Source organism: Corylus avellana, chromosome ca9 (assembly GCF_901000735.1).
Source record: "Corylus avellana chromosome ca9, CavTom2PMs-1.0".
NCBI classification, from domain to species: Eukaryota; Viridiplantae; Streptophyta; class Magnoliopsida; order Fagales; family Betulaceae; genus Corylus; species Corylus avellana.
The window spans coordinates 16,078,161-16,085,709 of NC_081549.1; the positions used below are offsets into that span (position 1 = coordinate 16,078,161).

The 7,549-nt window shown below is 32.2% G+C and overlaps 1 protein-coding gene across 4 annotated transcripts in view; it reads right to left on the reverse strand.

Moving 5' to 3' along the window:
- Positions 1-7,549, reverse strand: part of LOC132191321 (pentatricopeptide repeat-containing protein At1g11710, mitochondrial) — a 28,337-nt gene that overhangs the window by 19,476 nt on the left and 1,312 nt on the right. The gene's annotated exons all lie outside the window — the stretch shown is intronic.

Consider the following 7,549-nt stretch of genomic DNA (forward strand, 5'->3'; position numbering starts at 1 on the left):
GATTTTCATGCTCGTTATGTTAAAGGCCGAGGTCGTCTTCCACTGGATCACATTACGATGAAACATTATTATCATTTTGATGTATTCAATGCTGCTATAGACTTTCAATTGCAAGAGCTTGATTGTAGATTTGGTGAAAGGGCAATGGAACTCTTGACACTTAGTTCAGCTTTGGATCCAAATGATGCTTATAAAGCATTTAATATTGATGATATATGTAGTCTTGCAGAGAAGTACTATTCTCTTGATTTTTCTGAGCAGGAAAAAATTATTTTGAGATTTCAGTTGAAGCATTTTGAAGTTGATATGCTTAATCATCCGAAACTACAAAAATTGTCTTCCATTGTGGAATTAAGTCGAGGATTGATAGAGGCAGGAAAATCAGATACATATTATCTTATTGATAGATTAGTTCGTCTTGTTTTGACTCTTTCAGTGTCTACAGCAACTACCGAACGAGCATTTTCAGTAATGAAAATTATTAAAACAAGACTTCGTAACAAAATGGAAGATGAGTTTCTTGGAAATAGTTTACTTATCTACATTGAAAGAGAAATTACTAAAAGCTTCGATCCAGATTTGATACTTGATGATTTTGTTTCTCTAAGACCGCGTAGAATGCAATTTTAGGCACTTTGTATTTTGTATTTTCCTTTACTCTTGTACTAGTGCCTATATGGTAACTGATATATGAATTTAGCATATATTTATGAAGCTAGATAAATATGCTTTTTGTGATACATATATTGTGGTATAATTTCTTTTGATTGTATTTACCATATTATAATAAAAATATAATATATAAAGAGAACAAAAAAAAAAATTATTTTATCATTATATTTTATTATTTTATTGACGCCCCTGGTATACTGAATTCCTGGCTCCACCACTGGATCTATTGATGAACAACTTTGGCTTGTAAGATATATATATATAATAAAAAATATAAAAAATAAAAAGAGAAGGAAAAAGAAAAGAAAGATTATGTTGAGTTTCCACTGAGTAACCAGAACTCTTACCCCACTAAGCATTAAGTGTTCGCGTCAAAAGGTGTAAAGTTCAGTGTTGATTTAAGATATGGCTAGTCCGGCTTCGTAGCCTTTTTGACTTAAGTTAATAAGTCCTTATGGATGTTCTACGTCTAGTGCCCTAAAGCCACCTAGCTTGGAAGTCATTTGGCTAACACTTGTTACATGGGTCAATTAGAAAGCTTAAGGGAGCTAAACATTGCAGAGCCTGTAAAAAAAATTAAAATAAATAAATAAATAAATGCATAACTTGCCTTGGTTCTTTTATATGTTAGGGATTCTTACAAATTTTATGGGACTTGTCTTAAGTTTAAACTGAAAGCTTCATGTTTGTATGCTAAATTTCACTTTGCAATTTTCAAAATATATGATGTCTAATTTGTCCATTTATAAGTAAGGAAAAATTACAGTTTACCCCCCCCCCCCAAAAGTTGACAGCGTTTTTCAATTCGAACATCAAAGTTTCAATTTTTGCAATCCACCCCCACAAAGTTCTAATTTTTTTCAATTCGACTAATATTATCCCAAAATTCCCATATTACCCCTGATTTTTTTTTTTTATGAAAAAAAAAAAAAACAAATTTGGAGGTGCAAAAATGGCTAGATGGGCAAAGGGTGGCTACGACCACCCAGAATTTTGTTTTTCAATTTTTTATGAAAAATAAAAAAAATAAAAAATTAGGAGCAATATGGGAAGTTTTGGATACAATTGATCAAATTACAAAAATTTGAAACTTTAGGGGGGTGGATTGCAAAAATTGAAACTTTGGTGTTCGAATTGAAAAACGCTGTCAACTTTAGGAGGGTAAACTGTAATTTTCCCTATAAGAATTTGATTATAGATTTCATTTTGATTGTGATGATGGTGTTTGTCTTTTTAAGCTTGCTCATAAATAAGAACCATGGTTTGTGTGAAAATTCTTTTTTAATGACAACATAGTGCTTCAATATTTGTGGGTATCATTCATGTTAAACCCTCACGAGACTTCACTTGTCCTCTAGGGATGCCTAGGAGTTTAAAAGGCTTGTTGCTAAATGCAACCATCTCTCCCGCGAAAGATGATTTTTTTTCTTTTTTCATTTTTTTTTTCTGTTTTGTTTTGCTAAGGGACTAGCAAAAGTTAATTTTGGGGGTGTTTGATATGTGCCAAATATTTTATATTTGGACCCTTTAATTTACTTTTGTTGTTCCTCTAACTGTGTTATTATCTGATATTCTGTGTTAATTTTGTGTCTTTAGTGTTTTGTAGGTTGCTATGGGAAAACTGTAGGATTTATATGAAAATTTGCACACTTTGGAAAAACAGTTAACGAACCTGCGATCGAGCGCAAGATACTATGATCTAGCGCATACGCGCCCAGTCCAAAGCTCATCGCGCAGGCATGTGTGCACCGCATAGGAGAAGTGATGCTCAAGTGCGCTCGAGCACACCAACTGTTCAATCGGGCGCACCTATTCGATCTGGCAGCAGTTTTATCCAAATTCAACTTGTAAAACCCTAGTTTTAAGTCTATAAATGGATAATTATCAAATGAGTTTAGAGAGGCTGCGAATTTCGAGATTTTAGAGGAGAAAGAAGAGAGTTTTAGGGTTTTCTAGCTTTTAGATCTCAACTTTGTGATTCCATATTTGTAAGTACTAAATTTTCTATTATGAATTTAATTAATCTTGTTTTGTCTTTCAATAACATGAGAGGCTAAACCTTCAACTAAGGTTGAAGATGAAGCCTCACTTATGATTAGTACATCATTCCTTGTATGTAATATTTCCCAATTTAATGATTTAATTGTCTTATTGTTTTACTTTAACGCAATTTGATAGAATAATTATTGGATATTTTTTGTGATTCAAGGATATACTTGATGATTTAAGAATATTCAATACAATTGATTGCTTAGTTTTCTTTGTTAAAAATTGGATTTTCCTTATGATTTATTCTCTGGATACAATTGATATTTTGAAAAAAAATTGCATATTTTCTTGTGATTTATAGATACAGTTAATGATTTAATTATTTATTGAATTTCTTTTGTGATTTGGGTTATGTATGGATACATGGGATGTTTGGATTAATTCTTTGATGCAATAGTAAAACAAATCTAAGATTTATACGTGAGAACTTTGGAAAATATTATAGTTTATGGAATTATTTTGCTATGAATTTGTGAGTGCGGATTCTGAAACCCTAGTGTTTCGTCATTAGATTACATTCAAATTAAATTGCTTATGCTTTTGATTTTTCATTCAAATAATAATCTTTCAAAATTTGGAACTAGGTTAGGGTTCAATTAATTTAGATTTAAAATTGCTTTAAAAAATACAATTCTCTGTGGGATCGACCTCGCACTTGCAATCCATTAACTACAATTGATTCGTACACTTGCGAATTAATATACATTGACACAACAAGCACCCTGGCGATTGTAAGGATGCCGCTCCAGGCAAAGAACACTCGATCTCCACCATTGCTCGCATAAGGCTCTACCGGAACTCTATCTCCACTATTCGCTCGCTGTGGCTCTTAGCCGGGGTCACCTAGAAAGGACGACGACAGCAACCCTACACGACCGTCTGTCGTCTGGCCGGAGCACCGGTTTCAAGTAGCCCATCCAGTTTCAAGTAGCCTAACCCATTTCAAGTAGCCTAGCCGATTTCAAGTAGCCTAGCCGATTTTAATAAAAATTTGGGTATAAGTGGGTTTAGAACTTGGGTCCTCAATGTATAAAGGGTCTACTGCTACTTTCAAGACCATTAAGCTATGCAATTTAATATGTTTTCATATTACAATTGTATTTGTCTTGTTCAGTATTAAAATTATTATTTCTTTAATGCATGGACTTAAGATTAAATCTATTATTTTTATTTATATTATTTAAATATATATTGCTTGATGCCTAGACCTGAGAATAATTAACTAAGCCACATATGTTGGTGAATGTTTATGGCACACTCCAAAATTGCAATGTCTAGGAAAGTCTTGGGATTTAAGTGTGCCATTGTGCGCCCCCTCACTCACTGGGGAACTTATCCGGTTGTAATTTGGAAAATATTGTTTACTCATTTCCATGTTGGTTTGGTCTTTATTCTTGGGAACTTTATTTAAGCATCTATACAGTTATTAGATGTTAGTGAAGTCGTGATTATCATAATAATTTTTAGAGAACCACGACATCCTGATTTTATAATGATAATTGCATCAAGATTATATATGTGAACTTCATAAAAAAAATTAACATCATGTTGTAATTAATTCATAAATTTAATTACTAATCCCCACAAGGACGTTTTTATTTTTATGACTTAATTAGAATAAGATAATAAATTTAACATTAAAAATAAAATTTCTCTTAGGCCCACAGGTACGAAAAATTTTATTTATTAATATTAAATTTATTAGTCCTATTAATAAAGAGTAAATTTCATGCGTGATGTAACCTTTGCCCAGAGAGAGGTTGAAATTTACTATTAAAATTAACATTGGTTAATTTAAATAAAGTTATTTCATAGCATTTAAGTATATTATTTTCCTTGGTCATTATATGTATTTCTATTGCTTAATTATTAGTATTTTATGTTCCAATAATTCCTAGTGGTAATTTTTCTTGACTGAAACAAAAATGTGCTTTTTACTTTGGGGTGTTTGGAGACGGAATTGGCGCTTCTTATGGACAAATCACCTTCTCCCACGGAATCAAGTGATCCCATGAGATTATTAATATGAACGGTGGGAGCGATTTAATCGCCTAAGGTTGATGTTCATGAAATCTCATGTCAGCAAAAGCATTAGGGTTTAAATCCTAAATGTTTTGGGCCAAAGATTGTATAAAGGCCATTGAGGAACATTTAGTGAGTTCTAATAAGGTTTTAGCCAGCACCCTAATATAAAATTTTTAAAGCAAAACCTTTTATAGTTTCAAAAGTGTGCCTAAGCACATAATGAAAATGAAGGACATAAAAGCTCAAATTAAGTCCCTAAAGTTGAGTTTTTGAGTCATTTTGGTCAATTTTATTTTGAATTCTCTCATCTAAATATGATATTTTTCAAATATCTTGTGGCACACATAAGGATAACTGATCAATAAAGGAACTTTTGATCATGTGTGTTCAAGAGGATGAGAGACTAAGACATGAGAATCCAGAAGTTACTCATGTTAAAGGAAAGACCTTGATAGGCAATCATGTCCAATATTTAATGAATGAGAACAAGGTGCCAACAAAGTTTACTATCTTTATTATTTATCTGGACAGCATTAAGGAAAAGCAGACCAATTATACTACTAAAGGTGCCACCAAAAGTTTTTTTTTATGAGATTTTTTAGATCATGTACACTGACAAATGTAGACATTTTCCATACTTCTTGCCTAAATGGTCAGAGATATCATATCTCTTCCAGTAATGACCATATAAGGTTTATGTATCTCAATCTTCTAAATCATAGGATTTTGACATTAAACGCTTTCAGTACCTATAAGGTAGAAGTAGAGAAACAAAACAAAAGGAAGTCAAGATTGTAAGATCTGATAGAGGCAGAGAGTATTATGGTAAGTACACGAAAAAGGAGACATGAAAGATAATATTAATATTCTATTCTCCTAATAGAGTGAAGCCTTGAAAACCGCTATGTATATATTTAACTCGGTTCTATTCAAGGTTGTCCTTAAGACACCTAAATTAAGGAATGAATGGAACCAAGTTCAAATTGTTTACATATATAGGGTTGTCCTGCTAAAGTAAGGATTTATAATCCACACCTAAGGAAATTAGATTCAAGGATAACTAGCGGAATTTAATAGGCTATGCAGTAAACTCTAAGGAGTTTAGTTTTTACTATCCTTCATTCAATCCTAGAATTGTTGAATCTAGAAATGCAAAATTTCTAGAGGATGCTGAACTTAGTTGGAGTGATTATCCTCAAATGATTGAATTAGAGGAAGCACGAGAGTTGACTAAAGCTCCTTCATATAAATGGTGTTTGATTGTGGCTTAGGAAAAATCAAATTTATTATCTTGAACCACAACCACTTTCAGAACAGCTAACTCATGAGGAACAAGTTCAGAATGAACTACTCAGACTTTGCCAAATGTAAAGAAAGTAGGATTAAGAAGATCCTCTAGAATAAGGTGACCAACAATCCCTAGTAATTATGTTGTATACTTTCAAGAGTCTAATTTTTATATTGGGCCTAAGGACAATCTAAAAATTGTTTTCACAAAGCCATGAGTGGAGATAACTTCACATTGTATTTCAATGCCATGAAGGAGCAAATGAAATCCTTGGCTAATTCAAGTCTGCGATCTTGTTGACTTACCAAAAGGAGTTGTAGCCATAGGCTGCAAATGGGTTTACAAAACCTAAAGGGATGCTTGCGGGTAATGTTGAACGATATAAAGTTGGACTTGTAGCCAATGATCTTACTCAAAAGAAAGGCATTGATTATCATGATATGAACTCATTTTGATTTAGAGCTATATCAAAAGGATGTGAAAAATAATTTTCCTGAATGAATATCTTAAGGAGGAGGTTTACATAAGACAACCTAAGGGTTTTATTGATAACAGTCAGAAAGCTTGCAAATTAATCCCAATTTTTTTATTTGTGGTAGATATCAAAACCCTAACCTCTTTATTATCTTTTTATCTTTTCAAACACTACAACTCTGTGATAATTTTGCAATATTAATTGGAAAAATATATTTTAGAAAAAAATCAACAATCCTCGTGGGATGATCTCGTATTTGCCCAACTATACTACTAGTTGATTTCGTGCACTTGAGAGTTAAAACGTGCTAAGCATTTGCTTATTAATTTAAGTAGGTATTTGGTACAACAACTGGCATTATAGTTGAGACTTTTTTTTGTTAAAGGTCTCAAGGTTGTCGATTTTATGGTTAGACTCATAAAGATCTTCTGAGTTAACTATACTACAGTTCTGTTTTCTAAGAATAAATTGAGTAGATGCAGAAGTATGTATATCGACATAAAGTATCACTATGAAAGAGAACATTAAGTGACATGAAGTGTCCATTGAGCATATTAGTACTGAATTGATGATTGCGGATCCTCTGACTAAAGGTTTACCGGTAAAGCTATTTAAAAGTCATGTGGAGCATATGTGGCTCATTGATTTAGTTCTTTCTTTTAGTCTATATACATCAAATTATTGTTATAAAGTTTTTGTGCACATTTATTGTTGGAAATAATTTTGAAGGTGAACAAATTCTCATTGATATAAAAGAATTACAATATGAAATTAACAATAAAATAAAATAGATGAAAAATAGAGTATAAAAAGATCTCACAATATGCTATAGAATCATGCAAGAGCATTGTCCTTACAGGTTAATTTGTGCCTCTCGGAGTATATAACTCGACGCGATCGAATCATTTGATACGCAACCTCCCAAGATTAAACTATAGTGTTTACCTTCAGTAAGGACGCACTTCCAAATAACAAAGAGTAATAGAATAACCCTTTCATGATTTCGCCAAATAAAATGGGGAAGTGATAAGTAAAAATCC